Genomic DNA, 21,813 nt, shown 5'->3' on the forward strand with positions numbered 1-21,813 from the left:
CCTTCAACATCCATGCAACTAATATTTCCTGAGCATCTACTATGTGTTAGTATTGTACAAACAGTAGTGTACAAGGTAAAGCTTTCTTAATAGGACTGTGCACTGTTAAAGGCAACATTGACTCAGTTATATCAGTTGTTTTCTCTTGGTCTGGCTACTTAAAGAAAAAAATCTTTATCTGTCTCCATCACATCCTCTGTTTTTCAGAGCTGGCAGCATTGCTGAGAAGAAAAAAATGAGATTCATGACATTAGGCCAGTACCCTCCGATCAAAAGAAAATGCCAGAAATACCCACAGGCATTGTAATTGTATAGGTATAATAATTTGGATAAAATAGCAAAGTGTTATAGACTCAATATAAAATAGAAACATCAATCTGTAAATCAAGTTACTGATGCCAAATGCCTCAAAATCAAAATGCCTTCCTTTTTGGCCAGCCTCTACAGCCCATGTTAAGTAAATGTCCTCTATGGATATGGTAGTTTTAAAGTCATCTTATCTTAAAATGACACAACCATATCTAACACTTTCTTTTTCCCTTTATATTTGCTGGGAGGGAAGGGGGAGACGGAACCTGAATACAAGGCAAAATGTGATTTGGTATCACTGTACTTGGGTAAAAAAGAGTAAAACGAAGAAGCTTTTCAACAAAATAACAAGCTAGATATGCTTTAAACAACTGAATTTCATTTTGATTGTGCTTTCTATTGTCACTGGCAAGTTTGGAATATATAGTATATATTAACATTAAAAGTCGGGTATGCTTGTGTGGAATCTATTAACTTGAGAGAAAATTACTCAAATTGAAGAAATAGCTGCTTAAAATGGATTTAGAAATACACTTTACTGAACAAAGCAAGCTAGAAAATTAGGCTACTTTATCAGGATTAGAAAGTGCTATGAATTTTAAACACAAAGCTTTTAAAAACAATGCAGAACATATTTGAGATTATCATACCTCAATGTCATCATAAATCTTTTTTTTTCAACAATTGATGATAAGTATGTAGAGTTACTTTTTACAGTGACCTGTCTTTCATAAAAGAAGTTGTGTTAATTTTTCTGTGGGGAGTTTTATCTCTAGGTGATTGTTTCATTGTACCTGGAGACTCATGTGCTTCCCATTAGCAGATCTATAGATGGGTGAACCTTGAAAAGGCTCTGAATGGAGAGCATTTACCATGTGGAACTCTCGGGCTGGCCATCTGGGTTACTGCAGTTACCACTTACCAACCACTTATACAGACAATGCTGCCTCTCTCCTACTGTTCACAAACAACTTTTAAGTTAAAATTCTGCCTCTATTTTTCAACTAGTCACGCCTTCATTTTTATCTTTATTCCTTTTCACTCAGCCACCACCAGAGACCTTGATTCCTCAACAAAAGAGGTATCTGCTGGCAAAGGAGAAGTGACAGAGCCCAGCAAACCCCATCTACAGGTAAGGATATAATCAGAAAAGGTTGCCACAAACTTTTACCAAGTCACGTGCATCACTAGCATATTAGAATCACTCACAAATTCCTGAAAACACATGAGGCAAGGGGAAAGGAGGGGAAAAAGAAGTTTGTCAACTGGGCAGGAAGAATGGTACTGATCTAGACTCTGCAAAAGGCATGAATTAATATCACATGCCTGCAAGCTGGATCCATTTTGCATATTAACTAGAACTCATCTAAAATCTCCCTGGATGGTACACTTTTTTTTTCAAGGCACTGCCTAGCCAATGAATATATATGCTCATATCCTGTATTTCCCTCATAGCAGAAGGGCTATGGGTTCTCGTTCCAAAACTCTTAAATAGAAATTACATATAACCCTGGTAATGATGCATATTTCAGACAAATAGCTTAACACTACATACTTAATACAGTTTTTATCTGTCTCTCACAGAACTTCCTATTACAAAACTAATAGGTTTGATTACAGGCTATTCGTTTTTAGGAAATTTACCCCCACCAGAAAACAGAATATAAATAGTTTCCTAATATGTATAAGTTAGGTCTTTACCTACCTTCCTTTTAAACCTACATTTAAAATTTTTGACACATATTTAATGTTTTCAATAGTACCTGTATAATTGCTTTGAGTCTGGCATTTATTTCCTCCTCCTAAAGTACATGTTATATTGTAGATATAATTTCTCCCAGGTATTTCAGGGGAGTTATTAAATGTCAAAATCCAAAGCGAATGCATAGGTAACTTAAAAAATGTAAAACCTCAGTGAAGAAAAAATCTCAGCTGTTAAGTTTATTACCAAAAATGGGAAATGGGATTCACAATGATAACCTATAAGGTAAAAAGGCATTTAGAAAACTGGGTTAGAGACGGATAACAGTGTCAACTTATGCTGGAGATCCACTTACTTGTGCTTCTGTCACAAATATCATAAATTTACTGTTGAGAAAGAAGAAAGTTTTTTGGGTTGACTTGGCTCAGTTTTTTACATTTAATATGTGGAAACCAAAGAGCACAGAAATTTTTAAGTATGAGGAGCTAAAAAGTGTTGATATATGGAATGAACAGATAAGATGGGTTTGATCAAGGCATTTTTTCATCTCAAAACCTTCAACTGCTTAAAGAATAAAACCCTAGGATTCCCACTCTCCAGGATCTGAATTAACCTAATATTCCATTGTTCCCTCTGCAACTCACCCTAAAGCATCTTGGACTGTAGCTAATTATGATGATGATGGTAATATAACAACAGCAGCAGTAGTAGTAGCAGTAGTAGAATACTAGGTCTCCTTTTCTGAGAACTCACTAGGTACTTGGCTGCAGCTAAACAATTTACAATCATGCATCGCTTCACGACGGGGATACGTGTTGAGAAATGTGTCGTTAGGCGATTTCATTGTTGTGCAAACATCATAGAGTACACTCACACAACATAGATGCTATAGCCTACTACGCACCTAGGCTTTACGGTACTAATCTTATGGGACCACCGTCGTATGTGTGGTTTGTCGTTGACGGAAACGTCTTAATGTGGCGCATGACTATATATACTGTTTATTCTCATTTAAACTTCACAACACCTTAAGACAGGTTCTCTTATCATCTCCATTTACAAATGAAGAAACAGGGGTTAGAGATACTCAGGAATTCATCTAAGACAACAATTTCATGAATGGAATTTAACACAGCTTTTTCTAACTCCAGGCTTTTAACTACTACATACTTCTGCCTCCCAAACCAGACTAGTTATTGTTTTGCAGAAATATTCTCTATCTTATCAACTTTGTACTCTCCATCCTTTCTCTCCCTGTCAAAATCCTACCTGGACCAGTTCAACTGTTTCCTTCAATATGAAGTGGCACTGACATTGCTTTCTTTCTATCTTGACTGTAAGCATGATGACTGGAGCTGTGGCAGCCATTTTTCAACCATGAGGGAAATGCCAAGAGAACTACAGAGGTGCCAATCCTGACAATGATGAACCAACAGCAGTGACTGGCTACACCTCCACACTTCTTGTTATATGAGAAAAATACTTCCTTATTTACGTAAGCCACTGTTGTGAAGTTCTGTGCTATTTGCAGCCATACTCAATCCTAACTGATGCAGTCCCTGGACTGTTTACTTTCACTCTGCTGACCTAGAAATCCAATGGTACACTACATCTGTTAATCTCCCATGGGCATCACTCTCTGCAACCAGACGCACAAAGTGTCACCCCCTACACATGCTCTGCTCTGTCTGGCTGAGACCCGTAGGACAGCATCAGCTATGCCTATCCAGGCCCCTAACTCCCCACTCCACCTACATTGATAAATGAGACAGAAGGTGTCAAAGTCCAACTGAATAAAATGTAGAAAGAAAAGTAGTAGGTGAAAGGGGATTCCAGAAAGCTGTTAGGAATGATTAGGAAAAGCTAGAAGTGAAAAGTCACTGAAGACCAGAGATTTCTGTTGGAGAAGCAACCATCTGAGAGACTAGCGAATGAAGCATCCTATACCCATCTGTCTGAACAAACTATTGAAGACACAGAGAGGAAGGAATCATTTTATGAAAGAACAAGAAATATAAGGAGCTCTCGCACTAGAAATGGAGGAGAAATGGAGAAAATGGAGGAAGAAACTAAGGCACAAGTCTTAAAAAGCTAATTGGAGAAGATACTGGCCTGAATAGGCCGAGAAATTTCCATGTGTCTGCCCCCCTCTCACCATCCCAGTGAATTGCACACTCGAGGGCCATGGTACCTCATTCATCACCATCATATCGACCATATACAGCTAGCACAGTTGTCATAGTATAAACTTAATAAATACAAAATCTTAATGAATTCAGTGTTGGGCAAGCTTTAATAAAGCATAATGTCTATACTGAACATAACTGACCTCTTCAACAATTCCACAGCTGCCTACTTGTATAAAGAAATGGGTTTTTATTTAATTAATTTCTTTAATAAATACTTACACAGCACTTACCACGTGCTGGTCACTGTCCTAAGAGCTTATCAATAATCTGACAGATCTTTAAAACAAGCAGTTATCTGACACTCAGGCTCTAACTGAAGCTATCTTGCTGACAAAGTTTTGGAGTAACACGGGGAGAAGATGTATTTTTAAGGCTAAAGTATCCAAGAAGGAATCTGGAGAATTCTTGATGGCAGCACAGGCTTATGCTTCTGGGCTCTAGAGACCTTTCCTGGACCTAGTCTGTCCCACCACAAGCATCTGTGAATGACTGCTGTGTTCCAGGCTGTGGGCTCAACAATGATTAATAAGCTTCCCTGACCGGAAACTGCCCCATTCTGAAAGGGAGGCACACACAGGTGCTAAGTGGCGTGCACAACATGCTGGAGAGGAGAGGGACGGTGAAGAGGTACAATCAGGGAGCAATGACAGATTTGGAGTCCACAAGGGGTTGATGTGAGGAAGTGAATGGCCGAGGTTTCTGTCCTCAGCCGGCGGAGCCGGAAGGGCCGTATATGAAGAGAGAGCAATTTTGTTCCAGCACACTCTAAACTGGGGCTACTCACTAACTCACTGGTCAAGTTTGGGTCTTGTTTTTCTGGTTTTAGTCCTTGTTTCAGTCAGTTTAACCAAAGAAAATTTCTTCTGCTCTCCTTTTTTAAGCTATTTATTTAGTAGGAGCATTAACACAAAATATCTTGATTGGCAACACTGTTTTCAGTCTAAACAGAAATTTTCTATTTTCTTGAAGAGTTTCTGATTTTCGTTGGACAAAAGTCCTGACTTTTTTCATGGGCAGGGGAAGGGTCGGGTGAGGAAGAGATGGTAACCTATGGTTTCAACTTAGTGGATTTTTTTTTTAAGCAAATATTTTCACAAAGTCCACGTCTAGTTCTCTTCATCTATCAATTAGTTTTGCACAAGTAATGTTACCCAGTTACTGAATGTGTTACTTCTTTCAAATGGATTTAAATTTTGACGGGCTTAAACTAAAAAATGAGGATCTAACAGTGGAATTTCAGACATCAGCATAGGAGCAGGGAGGAGCAGTATTTAAAGAGATTGCAAGGGAGGTTTTCTAAAACTGGACCACTTACAATGGATGCTTATGCTCCTATAGTTACGTGTTCATTGTAATCTTGTCCGCTTAAAAATTTACACTCCTACAGAGCATAACCATCTATGTCTACAGGACCTGACAGAACCTAATAAGTATTCACATACTCTATTCTTTGGTTTAACATTAATAACGATACATTGGAAAAACTTTGCCATACTTAAAAATAAGTTTGGTACTATGGGTTTAAACAAAAATACATCACTTTCCTCTTTGTAAACTTTCAACGTCTTTTCCAAGCTCATGTGCACTGTGAATGGCTTACAGGGGTATATATTACACAATGTCCCCAAAGTTGTATGACCATGAGACCCCTTCGTCAGAGAAGGTTTCACTGAAATACTGTTTCACAGAACACAATTGAGAAATCACTGTTTTAGCTGAAAATTATCCCAAAACACACATCCTTTCTTTATTCATTTGGTTAGAGGCAAGCTGGTCTTTAGAACAACATTTTCAATTCTAAGACTAGTTTTCTGGTACTCCAAATCATCCAAGGGCATGTGCTGTCAAGTTCCTTAAGTTAGGCAGCTAATGAAAATGAGTTTTGAAAGTAGACTGCGGGAAAAGAAAGAAAACAATCTTTTAAACTTCTAAATCGTCTTTTAGCAAAATTTAATTTGCACCCATAGGGCCTGAAACCAAATCCTGTGTTGTGGTTTCTTCTTTATCTAGTTATTCAGATTCTAATTCTTAAAGTAGGTTCATAAATCTCATTAAATTATAAAAAGGTTTCTAACCCCTTGCACTAAGGAACACACATATGCAGATGATCCTTATAAATTAACGGTTCCTAACCTTGATTTTAGAAGCTTCTAAAGTATCTCTAGCTTAATTTATCGTAGGATTTAATTCTTAAAAATAATTTAATAAACATAATCCATGTTAATTTTTGAAAAAAAGCACGTAACAAAGAACCAAAGTCCCATTATGTCATTTATTGCCATTGTATAAAGGATACATTTGCAAACACCCTCTTGTTTTTAAGAAGAGAGCATATAATTTAATAAATTAAAGTGATTATTAATAAAAATTTAGGAAGATGGCTAGTCCTTTTTTTTCTTCTGACATCAGAAATTAGTGAGGTTCCCCTTTTCCTCATTAGTTTCAATTATCTTTTCAACACATTAATAGAAATTGAGAATTGTTGAGTTCAAAAGTCTTTTATTAAGGATTCCACAAAGTATGAGATTTCTAGATTCTCAAACCAAAGGTAAAAATCAAGATTTGGTGGGGGAACAAGGTTGTTAGGGAGCAGTTAAGGCTTTTTTGATTTGGTTTTGTTTAGTCTCTGGGGGAATTATGTGTGCTTTTTATTTTTTCTCTGTATCTATTGATATTTTGAATACTTAGTTTTAGATTCAGATTTAAATAATCTGCATATACTAAATTGCTGGTTGACTACACAGATAAACTAATTCCATTTTTCTACCTTTAATTATTAAATTGACCAGTTTAATATGCAATTCTCCAACCTAGAAACAGATTGCATTCCAAAAGTTTGTAAATTCATGACTGGCTGGAAATCAAAATGCACTTCTCCAGATAAACAATAGTTCACCTGGTAATAAGTCCCAGGTCAGCGCAGAAAAGCACATTTTACCTTTATTGAATCTAAGTCCTATTAACCCCTCCTAAGCATTCTGCATAACAATGTTTTCTTAGGAAACAGGAAAGCCAGACACATCTGACTGTCTATAACCTATCGCCTCGATCATCTGCCAGGTTGGGGAGGAGGTTGCTCTGAGCTTTAACCTACCAATGGTGTTTGCATTGGGCCAGGAATCTCAAGACGGTGAGGCAGAGAAGGGCTGGGTATCCAGGATTTGCAGGGGGAGGGCGGTAAGGAATTATGAGATCTTGGAGCTTCTCAGGCACAAATCACCAGGAATATTTTCACATTCATGAGCCAGGTCCGAGTCACTCTGGCCTCCTGGCACTCCCCGACCAACCCACAGACTCCCTTGCTTTTCTTCCATCAGCCCTGGAGTCTACTTCCCTCGCCATGGCCACTTAGTGATTGTTTTTAGCTAGTGTGAAGCTCACAGCAATAGAAAAATATTATCTCAAGGCCTCTCTACAACCTAAAATAAGCACTCGGACCTCAGGCACATGAGCAAAATGAGCACAGAGGTCCTCCCTAAACTCTAGCTTTGCTTTCCTCACTTAGAACTCATCCGTTATGGGCTGAATTGTGTCCTCCCCAAAATTCATATGTCGAAGTCCTAATCTCTAGCCCATTGGAATGTGACTTTATTTGGAATTAGCGTCACTGCAGATGTAATTAGTAACTGGAGTAAGGTGGGCCCCTAATTCAATATGACGAGACAGAGACACACACACAGGGAGAACGCCATGTGAACATCAAGGCAGAGATTGGAGTGATGCTTCTACAAGCCAAGGAACTCTAGCAAACCACCAGAAGCTAGAGGAGAAGCATGGAACAGATTCTCCCTCTCGGCCCTTAGAAGGAACCAACCCTGCCGACACCTTGATCTCGACTTCTAGCCTTCAGAACTAGGTGACGATACATTTCTATTGTTTAAACCACTCGGTTTGTGGTACTGTTAACGACAGCCCTAGGAAACTGATAAGAATCCATTAAAAAAACAGACATCACACACATAGGTATTAAGAGGTGAGTCTTGAAAAGTTCAAAGACTGAGGTTTGGTCACTTATATTTCAGAACAAACCCAAACTCAGCTCTCCAGGGTATTTCCTCATGGAGCTGGGGCAAGGTAGGCGACTGATAAAGAGATGAGAGGAGGAAGGAGGGTGCAGATAAGAAACTAGCACTGGGCCTAGCACAGCAACATTGCAAGAGAAGATATGAGAAGACAGGCCTGTTGCCCCATTCAAGACAAGGTGGTATTTCAGGAGAGGGTAAGGAAATAGTCACAGGCAGCAACTAACTAAGGAAATAAGAGAAGGAAAGACAGAGGAACCTCCCATAGGGCAGCTCTGAGGAGCAGGGGCGTTCCCATGTTCTCTGCCAATGTTCTTGCTAGTTCCTGGTCATGAATAAGAGCCACATTTAAGCAAAGGTTATGTACATTGGGTCCTACCTGGTATTTCTTTCTACATCTGTAATTTCTCTAGTAAATCACTTAGAGTTTATAACCTTGCTATTATACAGCGCCTGGCAGCCATTATCCGAGTGGGTACTAAGGAAAAGAATATTTCGTCTGAAAAGTCCACACTAGGATTTCCTTTCTAAGCTCCCAAAGCACCTGCACTTTCAACAAGTTTCTAGTTGAATGCCTTCTCCTCAATGTGCCAGCCATTTCTGACTCCGGGGAGCAGGAGGCAGAGAGCTCAGTCTTGATCTTCTCCCAACTCATTACCTCGTCCTCCTCGGAAAATTCTTCCTCTAATACCATTCACTCTCTTCTTATCCTTCCTTGGTTACATTTTCCCTCTTACAACTCTATTAACATTTTTACTACCACCTAACAGACATAAATCCAGGCATATCCTCTGGAAACTGGTGGAGTCCAGTAATCCCATATATGTCTAGAATTACTCAAACACTGCACACCTTTAAGAGCATCAAATATAACACCACACAAGACCCTAAGACTATGGCTTCATAAGCATCAGTCTCTCTCTTTGTTTCTGGGCATGAATCTAGCCCGTCTCTGGGTGAGTCACTGTTTTCTCTGAGTCAATTGTCTTGAATAAAAACCCTGAACTTTTCCAGTCTCGCCCTGAAGGAACAACCAAAGAAAACAGTTAGTGGAAAGGAGTTGGTTTAATGGAAAAGGATATTCAATTATAAGGGAGTACCTGATCACCTCATGGGAGTCTGGATGTTAAAAAGCAAAGCAGGAAGAAACAGAATCAGCTCTGCCTGGGTGTGTGCTTACGGACAGAAGATGAAAATGAGAAATGTACTTCAAAAACAATTTCAGCAGAAAAACATATTTAATAACCACTCAATTTAGAAAATACCATCTATAATGAAAATGTCTCAAAGCAGTTTTAAGGATTTTTATTTTATATTTTTGAAAGCACTATGAGAATGAATACTGTAAAATGAGAATGTAAGAAAGGCAGAAGAAAATCTGGTTTTTAATTGTCTAAGGTATCTAACCTACAATCTTAGGCAGAAACCTCCACATCTGTGAATGCAACCATGGGTAACACTGTAAACTCTGAGGTAATTTATATGCTTTTTCTTTTTATTAAAAAATAAACAGGAATATTTTAATTATTCACTAGAATGTTAATATCCAACCAGTGTGATAGCAGCTAACGTTCTACAAACAGCCTTTTGCTGGCTTTGTGTGACATGGATGATCTAAATTCTTTCCAATTCCATTGACTATTCAGTGCCTCCTCTGTTGTCCCTGCCCAATTTAGCAGCTTTGTAGCATAGGAAACTTACTTTCGATGCCCCAGTTGATGATCAATTTTTTACACAAAGCATACTATAACGCTCATTCTTGGGTCACTAGCAAAGCAAAGCATCATCCCAATAATTCAAGTAAAAGCATGAATTTCCTTTTCCTCCTGAATCACTAAAACAACTGTATTAGTTCTCCATTTTGCTTTACATGCCTTGTCTTGCTAATGTTTTCTAAACAGAAAAATAGCCTCTCTTTCTTTTATCTTCATAGCCTGAACCAGATTTCCTTAAAAACTTTAAATATTTTTTTCCTTGTTGGAAGAACAGAAAAGTAGAGGACAAGTGGTGAGACAATGGCTCACCCTGCAGTAAGCCAACAATAGAATGAATAGGCGGAGGTCCTACAAAGGGAAGCAGAGGCTTGGCTTCCTGGGCTGGGAAGACTTGCTTCTCTTGAATTCCCTGCCCTGACAAATGACACCATTATGACTTGTTTTGTCCTCTCCCTCCCCTGCTCAGCATACAATCACACAACAAACATAATTCATTCTGCCCCCTTAATATCTCCCATAGCCGTCCATACCCCTCCATGCCTCAGTTCAGCTCCTCGTCATGGTCAGCTAGACTGTTGCAACAGCTTCCTAACGGGTTCCCTGTCTCCAGCCTAAACACACTGCCCAAAGGTTATGCTTCTAACACGAAAATCTGATCATTGCTCCCCTACTATAAAGTAGCTGGAGCAAGGGTGTGTTATTGATCATCATCCCCAGTGCCTGGCAACGAGGAGACTTCCATAAGTCCTAGTGAATGAATAAATGGATGGATGAATTACTCAATCGCTCATTTCTCAGGCTAAAAACTTTCAAAAACTAAAAACTTTCCCTACCCACAAACAGGAAACCCAAATTCTTTAGCATGGCATTAAGCCCCAAGCAACTTATCAGCTTCATCCTCCACCTCTTCTGTCACTTCTCCATTTCCTCTCCACCTCAACCATACCAGCTTTCTCACCTTGACATGCTCGTTCACGGCTCTGTGTACAAAAGAGCATGTGTTTCTCTGCCTGAAATGCCCTTCCTCTACATCTGCACCTAAGGACTCCTATAGAAATGCCACTTGCTTTTGTGAACACATTCACGACTCCTCCAGAGAGGGTCAGCCCTGTTCCTGCAGCACTTGGCATCAGTGTCCCTATGGCCCTTGCAGTCCCAACAGGGCAAATCATAAACCCTGTTTTCACTTCCTCATCAGACTAAGAGATATTGTCAGTGTTTAAAGGGAAGGAGTTATGTCTTACTTCTTGTTCCCTCCCCTTTCTCTCTTCTTATCCTTCTCCAATGCCCACAATAGTGTCAATGCTCAAATACTGATAAATGTTCATTAAATATTTGCTGATTGAGCCTATCTCAGGGAAAGAAATGTCCCTAGGCATTAAGATGACAGATAATCCCAGCCCTTCTCTTCTTGACTAGTCTCCTTCCCTACCACCCAGTTCCTTAGTCTTTACTACAAACCCTCCCCACCCCCCAGTCCCTCATTTCCTTCCATTCCTTGGCACAGCTTGAAATTGGGGAAGTCACATTCAAATCCTAAATCTAATATGTTGAAGATGGAAGGAGGAGAAACCTTGGTACCACTATCAAGGCAGTGGAAGGATAAAAAGTGTTCTTAGCGACCCAATTAGAAATATAAATTCATGTCCTTCCAAAAAACACCATTATGTGTATTGGTTAGGACCTGTGGAACTATTGATGCAGAGCTAAATTTCAGTTATTCTGTATGCTAAACTCTGGGCTGGTCTAGAGACCAAATAAACATTTATAATCTTGTTTCTATGAGAATATAGGGTCAGAGTTCCAAACAAGCAATCTGTAGGGTAACTAATTACTAGGACAATCAGTTTGTTAATTGTGGCCTGTCTCTGCTAAAAAATTTTTCACTCTAGAATTTGAAATTCTTTCCCTAAACAATTTTTCAACTACCAGTGCAAGAGGAAAGAACTCTTGTCTTAGCATCAGGGAACCTAGACTCCAGACCAGAGGTTCTCATTCTTGCCTACACAGAAGCACCTGAGGAAGTTTAAAAAAGTACTAATTGTCTAGGCTCCATTCAAGATGGAGGAGAATCTGAACTTTTCATGGTAGGATCTTTTCAATAGTTTATTTAAGGAGATCTTCAGGAAATTCTAATGTGCAGCCTGGGCTGAGAACCTTGCTCTAGACTGTGTTTTGACTTTAGTTATTTGTGGGCAAATTCCTTGAGAACCTGAGCTTTCTGGATCTCAGTTTTCTCACCTGTAAAATGAAAGCTTTGAAGTTAAGGAAGTTTCTTTATACTTATAATCCTTTCCAGTTTTCAAAGCATTTACAACTTTTATGAGTTAACTTTTGAACACTGAGTTGCTCCATTTCTCTTGGCTTATCTGACAATGTACAAATCAAGGAAGAACAGACATGAATTTCTAAAGACCTCTTAGTGACTTAGACAAAAGGAGTTGCAGGCAAAATTCCTATTTGAAAAGTATGTTTCTCACATACTTAACTAGTTCCTAAGAGGACAAAGATTACGTATACCAGCACTGAATTTTATGGATTTTTTAGAGCCATTATGTTAAAATTTAAAAAAAGGAAAAGCAAAGCAAAAAGTTCCATACTATAATATTTCACTCCCTCAGATATGTAGTTTCATCATTCTAACAAGGATTTTTTTGCATATGCTTCCATTAAAGTTATGACTGCAGAATAAGTTGATTTCAATAACGCCCCCTCACTCCTTAAGTCTTTTTACTGAATAGCTTGCTGAGAAATTTAACACACAGGGTCCCTACTTTCTTTATTTTGTGATGGCAATATAACCTTTGTCTTGCTTCAACCAAGTTTTCCCTCAGTTAACACATCTTTCCAAGTTTAAAAAAACATTTTTTCATTTACTTGGCTTATAACGTAAACCTGGAAACCTGCAAATATTGTTTAAAAAGCAAATAAACAAATATTCATCCATGCAGAAGAAAAGAGAACACAGGAGAATCACTTGCTCCATTGTATAATATTATGGTACATTGTGTAGTCTTATGTCAGTATTTATTATCAGTCATTTAGTTTATGATAGAGAATAACTTTTGATTACTGATGCTTGTAGTATTACTCACTCTGTCTTGGACTGTTTGAAGATCTGTATTTTTATTACAAAGTCCAATAAAAATAAAGTGAAAAACCCATAGGTCCCAAAACTGATTCCTGGCTTGTGCTGTTTGTCACTCCTATCCAATCTAAAAAGTATTTCCTTCGACTGTTAGTCTCTGTCTCTTGCTCATAAGCAAATTTATCTCCTAATGCCTCATTCTTTATTTTAGCCATTAATCTCCCATTGAGAACCTTACCAAATGCTTTTTGCAGATAAAAATATTTAATATCTACTAGATTTCCCCTATCCACAAAACCATCCAACATTGCTTAGAGAGAAAAATCAATCTTTTGTACCTGAATTTAAGTTTGCTGGTTTGACTCAAAGTATTTTTCTCTAACTTCTTCAGGTCTTTATAGGAAATAATAGAACCATAATGTAACAACCCTATTTATCTTTGTTATGGGTTGAATTGTGCCCCGCACAAGATATGTCAAAGTTCCAACACCCGGTACCTCAGAAAGTGACATATTTGGAAATAAGGTCATTGCAGACGTAATTAGTTCAGTAAAGATAAAGTCTTACTAAGCAAGATGGGTCACTGAATGACTAGTGTCCTTATGAGAAGAGGAGAAGAGACACAAAAATACCCAGGGACAAGATGGAAGGATGGGAGTGACGACGGAGGCAGAGACTGAACTGATGCATCTACAAGGCAAGGTACCAAGCATCGCCAGCACACACCAGCAGCTAGAAACAGCAAGGAAGGATTCTCCCCTGCAGACTTCAGAGGGAGCAGGACCCTGCAGATACCTTGATTTCGAACTTCTACCCTCCAGAATCATGAGAATAGATTTCTGTTGTTTTAAGCCATCAAGTTTAAGGAATTTTGTTACAGCAGCATTAGGAAGACAATACACTCCTCTTTTCCCTTTATTTCCATAATTTGGGGCCCTGTCTGTAATTGTAATCTACACTGAAATTTCACACACACACACACACACACACACACACACAAACAGAAACAAACAGAAAGCATCTCTAATGGTTCCTGAGTATCACACATCTAACAGTAGCTCCATCAGGTTGTCATCCAGCCCGTGAACATGTCCTACCTCTGAAGTGGCCATCCAATTTCTGGACAACCTGGACTCTAATAAAACTCTGCCTTATAACAGGCCAAAACCCACCTTTCCATAACTTCTAAAAGTTGGTCCCAGCCCTCCTACTTTGGGGTAATAGACAACAGTCATCCTTTTACACCCTTTTTGTGGATGTGTACAAGCATTTGAACACAATATCACAATGCCAATGATTGCTCTCTTCCTAAATAAGACTTCCACTTTCCTTTCAATCACTCTTCAAGGGAACATTTCAATTTCCCTCATCCTACGCTGGGACAGCCTTCCGCATATGCTTTAATACCACTTCCATTCTCCTATACTCTTTTATCTCACTCCCTCTGCTCCCTACTCTCAGACTGCCCTCAGCTTTGACATTTCCCCTCATCCTTCATCAGGTGGACAAGGGGAAGGTCATGACCCTGCTCATGTTCCAAGTGCATCCTTATGGCACCATCAGCAGAGCAAAAAGCAGTAGAAGCTGCCTGAGGTGAAAGCGCTCTTGGCATCCTTTTTCTTTTCCATCCTTTTCCTTCCTTTTAATTTCAATAAGGATTTACTGGGGGCCTCTCATGGGTGGGCCTGGGCTTGCCTTCATTTTTCTCTTTCATGTCCACCACCCCCTATAGCTCTTCTCCAAACACTGTGTCTCTCTATTGTCTTACTTTTCTCATCCTCAATAGAAAAGTAGAGGGCAGCACACAAATCTCATTCAGTGACTCTAGAAACACATCTGTGCCTCCGAAGGTTGAACACAGCTTATATATAATATCTGACATGCAGATCAATTGCAGGGTGGAGAGCGGGGTTGCACAATAACTAAAGCACGGAATTTGGAGTCAAGAGTCCTTCAGAATTCTGCCACTTCCTCAATGTGTGGCCTTGGTCTAGTCACTTAACTTCTGAGCCTCAGGTTTTCATCTACTAAAAGAAAACAAGGTACAGCCTCCCCCATTTCCCTCTTATGACAGTTGCAAAAAAATCTGTGAACTACTAACTTCGCATGACTTACTAACCTTTATTCATTTGATCATTCAACAAATATGTATATCAAGTATCTACCTGGTACAATATACTGAAGGACCCATTCAAAGATTCCAATTTCCCAGCACTTAATTTGCCAATAGACAGCACAGACATTAAAGAATAAATAACAAAAGCTAACGTGTTAGGAATTAAAGACAAATGAATAACAGAATCTAAGAGACATGAGCCAGTATCTACAGGTCTAACCTCTACATCATGTACCAGAAATTCACTAAGAAAAGAAAAAAAAAAAAACAACCTCTTAATGTTTCTTTTAATGGGAAAATATGTTTACTAAAAAATTGAATTTTAGGGGCCAGCCCAGTGGCGTAGCGGTTAAGTTCACATGCTCCACTTCAGCGGCCTGGGGTTCGCAGGTTCGGATCCTGGGCAGGGACAGACGCACCGCTTGTCAAGCCATGCTGTGGTGGTATCCCATATAAAGTAGAGGAAGATGAGCATGGATGTTAGCCCAGGGCTAATCTTCCTCACACACACACACACAATCGAATTTTATACATGTTGTTCACAAACACATCTATTGATGCCCCTGAACCTGGTAAGCGGACCTATCAACAAGCATTTCATAGGCACTTACTGTATAGCTAGCCAGCCAGGATGCCCATGAATTTCTCTAGGCAAGCTAGGTCTGGAGAAGGCAGTTAGGTGATTTTTGGAAGAAGTTGGGCTCCATTTTTTAAAATTTCATAGAGTAAAATTTTATACAGACTAGTATATACCACATAAAAAACTAAGCTTACAAGGTTTTCTTTTCTTTTTTCCCAGAATCCCAGCCATGAAGAGGCAAGGAAACGCTTTATGTTGAAATGTATGCCATAGACTTAACCTTTTCTTTAAAATGATATGCATATACTAAAACACACCATCAGTAGTTCCTGCACTGCTGGGAGGCCAGAAAACATGGAAACTTCCCTCTTCTGCAGAGCTCTTTATTTTGCACCCAACAAAGGATGGCGAGGACATAGGTGAGCGGGGATAAACTTTCTGAAATTTTTGCTTGGGGGCCTGAATTTAAATTTACTCCCTGAATGAGATGCCAGGTTAACTAATTTTTATCCTATAAGTGGTTTAATTTTTAGGGCTAGTTAAATGAACTATAAATAAATTTACACTTTAAGTCCTTTAACTCGTAACCTAATACACACCTGTATTCATATGCTTTCGCCAGTGATGAACTTCCAATAGCAGCATACCTTTTCGTAAATTAAACGCTTTTTCTATAAAAGGCAAGATCTTATTTAGAAAAAAAAAAAGCAGGCTGGAACACCACAGGGGTCTGGATGTGCCATCTGGATCCATACTCCTTGAGTATACGAAGATTTGCAGCCTAAGACGAAGGACTCGGTGTTACTTGTGACAATCTTTAGAAAAATAAATCTACGCTGTTATTTACTCCATGGTTGGTTCATATTTAAATTAAAAAAAAAATTTTTTTTTTAAATCTTAGATGTTAATTTGCTACTAATCACAGCATTTTTGGGGATTATGGTTTCCTTCAGTCATAGCAACTTCCCCACGATTTTTTCCCCTTTATTTTTTTAATGGCTTCTCTTACATTTTCTTTTCTTTCTCTGCTTCCTCTCATTGTTTCTGTATTACTTTGATCTTATTGGCTTGAATTTCAACTATTCTCTCCCTGGCTCCTACTTTTTTCTTTTTTGATTTTCTATACATTAAAAAATTCCAGGGAAGTCAAAAACTCATTTTGCATTCCTTCAAGGTCTGCTTTCCTCAAGCCCCATATTTTTGTGTTAGTACTCTTCCCACATATCTTCATCAGCAATTCAAACCTGATGACATTATGATTGCATCTTTAGTGCTTTTCTACACCAACCTTATTTATCATGCCTGCATTATTTCCAAAGATAAGGTCTAGAATCACTTCAGAGCGGAGCTTGTTAGCTGTGGCGTGTGCGCGAACAGTCCACCGCTACTGAGAGATAAAGCCACTTTTCTACATCCTGGCATTATTCTTAATGTGTGCATTTGCTGGGCTGAAATCCCTGAGCAGTAGATTGACCTGCTGTAGACTCTTCTTTTCTGTATGCATGTTTCCCTTTCTATCTTACCTCCTATCATCTTGTTCTTGGATTGTTTGAGGAAAAAAATATGGCTCTCGTTTCTCTTCTGTTCATATTCCTTTCAAATTGTTTACTCCTACCTCACCGCCTCCTTTATTTGTATTTCTCTCATCACATTTCCACTAATGTAAACGGAAGATCCATTTTCTTTGACTAAAAAGCCAAGGCAAAAAATTTTCCTTAGTCCTTCCTTGCCTCTAGAACTACCTCAGAATCCTCAGAAACCTTTAATGTCATACCACTGCTTGGATCGCCTAAACAATGCCTTGGATATATAATCTATACGTAGTCTCCTTGTCAAAGGTATACATTATCCATCTTTTTGTTCAATCAAAATAAAAGTTTGCTCTCAAAATAACATGGCCCAACTCTGCAAGGTTGTGGCATATCTGGAAAGATGAATCTAGATTTTCAAATTTCACTTTGCCTATTTTCACTTTTTTTAATCTTTATTTTTCTTTCTCATTCATTCATTCGTGTATTCCAAAATATTTTCTTAGGCTCTCCCACATGCCAGGCACGGCAGTAACCACAGGGGAATACAGATAGGTGAGACACAGTACTTGGTCTCTGGGAGGTTCATAGTTTCTTAGTTCATGATGATACTATGTGACAAATGCTACTGGTATTTACAACCATCCTAGGAGCACAATAGCATGAACAATTAATTAATTCTGCCTCTAGAGGATCATGGAGAGATTTGACAGAGTATAGAAATTTTATTTAAATCTTTAAAAATGGCTAAGGGGAGTAGAGAAGGCTATAACAGACAGAGGAAATGATATAACAAAGACAGAAGTACCTGGAATGTTTCCAAATATCAATAATAACCAAATAGAATAGAAGCAAAAATATCCTTTTAATTGATGCTCCTTTCTACCACAGAAGAGTATCTACCTCATAGAGTTGTTGTGAAGATTAAATGTAAATATATATAAAGCCCTTAAAATAGTCCCTGGCACATAGTAAATGCTCAAGAAATGTTAGCTATTATTATTGTTGTATTACAGATTATATCACATATATTTCATCTACTCAAAATGTTTTCTTTTTTAATTTTTTCTGGTTCCTGGCTTGGTTCTGGATCACTGTGGCTGCCGAGTAAGCAACCTCCACTTAAATGACATTTTATTTGGATACACATCTGAAGAGCTGAGGTGGCTGCTATTGCTTCCAGAGTAAAAGAATTAGGAGAGATGACAAATAAACACAGCTGAGAAGTCTACCATAAAAAGAATTAACTGGACTACATCTAATTATGATTCTCAACTAATCGGATTCTTTTTACACCTTTCTTTTTTAAGACAGAGCCAAAAGTTGGCAAAAGAAATTCACATCTAAGATTCATTAAACAATCCTACTAATATACAGGCATACCTCGGAGATATTGCAGGTTCAGTTCCAGATCACCATCATAAAGCGACTATCGCAACAAACAGAATGAACAAATTTTTTGGTTTCCCAGTATGTACAGAAGTTATATTTACACTATACTGTAGTCTATTAAGTGTGCAATAGCATTATGTCTAAAAAAATAGTGTAGATACCTTAATTAAAAAAATACTTTATTGCTAAAAAATGCTAACCATATCTGAGCCTTCAGCGAGTTGTAATCTTTTTGCTGGTGGAGGGTCTTGCCTCGATGTTGATGGCTGCTGACTGATGGCTGTTGGTGGTTGCTGAAGGTTCGGGGTTATTTTTTAAAGTAAGACAACAATGAAGTTTGTCGCGTTGACTGACTCTTCCTTTCTCAAAAGATTTCTCTGTAGCATGCGATGCTATTTGATAGCATTTTTACCCAGAGTAAAAAGTCAAGCCTCTCAAACCCTGCCCCTGCTTTATCAACTAAGTTTACATAATATTCTAAATCCTTTGCTGTCATTTCAACAATCTTCACATAATCTTCACCAGGAGTAGATTCCATCTGAAGAAACCACTTTCTTTGCTCATCCATAAGAAGCAACTCCTCACCTGTTAAAGTTTTATCATGATATTGAAGCAATTCAGTCATATCTTCAGGCCACTCCTAATTCTAATTTTCTTGCTCTTTCCACCACATCTGCAGCAACTTCCTCCACTGAAGTCTTGAACCCCTCTAAGCCATCCATGTTATAGATACGACTTCTTTCCTTAAACCTCCTGAACTCTGCCAGCTTCAAACTTTCCTTCTGCAGCTTCCTCACCTCTCTCAGCCTTCACAGAACTGAAGAGAGTTAGGGCTAGTTGCCCTGGACTAGCATGTGGCTTAAGGGGATGTTGTCGCTGGTTTGATCTTCTATCCAGACCATTAAAACTTTCTCCATATCAGCAATAAGGCTGTTTCACTTTCTTATCATTCGTGTGTTCACTAGAGTAGCACTTTTAATTTCCTTCAAGAACTTTTCCTTCCATTCACAACTTGGCTAACTGTTTGGTGCCAAGAGGCCTAGCTTTTGTCCTGTCTTGGCTTTCAACATGCCTTCTTCAAGAAGCTTAATCATTTCTAGCTTTTGCTTTAAATGGAGAGATGTGCAACTCTTCCTTTCACTTGAACACTTAGAGGCCATTGTAGGGTTATTAATTGGCCTAATTTCAATATTGTTGTGTCTCAGGGAGTAGGGAGACCGAAGGAGAGGGAGAGAGATGGGCGAACAGTGGGTCAGTGGAGCAGTCAGAACACACACAACATTTATTGGTTAAGTTTGCCATCTTATCTGGGCGCGGTTCGTGGCACCCCAAAACGATTACAATACTAACATCAAAGATCACTGATCACAGCTCACCATAAAAAATATAATAATAATGAAAAAGTTTGAAATATTGCAAGAATTACCAAGCTGTAACACAAGACACAAAATGAGCTGTTGGAAAAATGGAGCCAATAGATGTGCTCAATGCAGGGTTGCCACAAACCTTCAATTTGTAAAAAACACAATATCTGCCAAGTGCAATAAAGCGCAATAAAACGAGGTAAGCCTATAGTAAGCTTTGGGATCAATCTAAAATGAAATTCAGCTTAATATCTTATATCTCCTACAGCTGAATCAAATAATTATGAAAAGTGATGTTCTGAATAAATGCCTTGTAATAGTCTAGAAAATAAAAGATTCAATTATATTTCCTTTCTTATTAAAGTAGGATGGGGTAGGAAGGTATACTGATATTTTTAATAACTTAAAAGTACTTAGTTTGTAGTTATAATGCAGTCATATATATTACTTCATTTGAATTAATAATCAGAATAATTTATTTGCTCAAAGTCACAAAATGTGCAAGATGGGACAAGAGTCCAGGTCTTCTAACTTCTATGACCATGGCCCCTTCCCCTAAAACATTCTGAAAGATTCCTAAACAAGATTAAACCAAAAGTAGGCTACTAATCACTCAGTTGACCAAAAATGCAAAAACTCTGGTTAACTAAGTTTTTACTTACAATCATGTATAATACCAGACAAACATAGTTGTATATCTCTACCTTACTCTCTTCTCCAGAGCACTGTTTTTGCAATAATCTAAATGGCTATCAAAATTACAAGATAAATTATTATGAATGTAAATGATAAACCCCTTCCTTTTGAGATTTTGATGCTAAATTAATGGGAAAACAAAAGCAATGAAGAATTCCATATGTGACAAAATAAATGTTGCCTTCCTGCTATAAATAACAGTATAACTGAACATATTAAGGCAACTATTTTCAAGCACTGGAAAACTGGCAGCTCAAGATATACCCTGAGATAATCCAGATATACAAATCAGCAGATAAGGACTTTAAATCAGCTATTATAAATATGTTCAAGGACTTAAAGGAAAATATGATCTTAATGAATGAAAAACTGGGAAATCTCAGCAGAGAAATAAAAATTATAAAAAAGAATCAAATGGCAATACTAAAAATGTACAATAGCATAAATTTCACTGGATGGGCTTAAAAGCAAATTTGAGATAGAAAATGAGGGTCAATGAACTTGAAAAAAGATCCCTGTAAATTAGCCAATCAGAATGGAGAGGGGGAAAAAAGGTTAAAATTAAAATAAACAGAACCTCAGTAACCTATGGAGGTCCTAGAAGGAAAAGAGAGATGGAATGGGGCCGAAAATATATTTTAAAAAATAATTTTTAAAAAGTCCTAAATTGAGGGCTAGGCCCAGTGATGTAGTGGTTAAGTTCACGCACTCCACTTCAGCAGCCCAGGGTTTGCAGGTTCGGATCCCGGACATGGACCTACACACCGCTCATCAAGCCATGCTGTGGCAGCATCCCACATATAAAATAGAGGAAGATTGGCACAGATGTTAGCTCAGGGACAATCTTCCTCAAGCAAAAAGAGGAAGATTCGCAATAAGATTTTAGCTTCAGGGAAAATCTTCCTCACCAAAAAAAAAAAAAAAAAAAAAAAAAAAAGTCCTAAATTGAGTGGAAAACATCAACCTACAGATCCTGGAAGCTCAGCAAACTATAAGCAGGATATATACAAAGAAAATCATACTTAGGCATATCATGGTCAAATTAGTAAAAAACAAAGATAAAGAGAAAATATTGATTGACTACAGCCAGAGTAAGATGAGACATTACTTA

General features: G+C 38.2%; 1 protein-coding gene across 1 annotated transcript in view; it reads right to left on the minus strand.

The window, feature by feature from the left end:
• DERA (deoxyribose-phosphate aldolase) overlaps positions 1-21,813 on the minus strand; it is a 105,287-nt gene that overhangs the window by 21,321 nt on the left and 62,153 nt on the right. The gene's annotated exons all lie outside the window — the stretch shown is intronic.

This window comes from Ceratotherium simum, chromosome 17 (assembly GCF_057802395.1).
Source record: "Ceratotherium simum simum isolate JZ-2026a chromosome 17, ASM5780239v1, whole genome shotgun sequence".
Taxonomy (NCBI): Eukaryota; Metazoa; Chordata; class Mammalia; order Perissodactyla; family Rhinocerotidae; genus Ceratotherium; species Ceratotherium simum.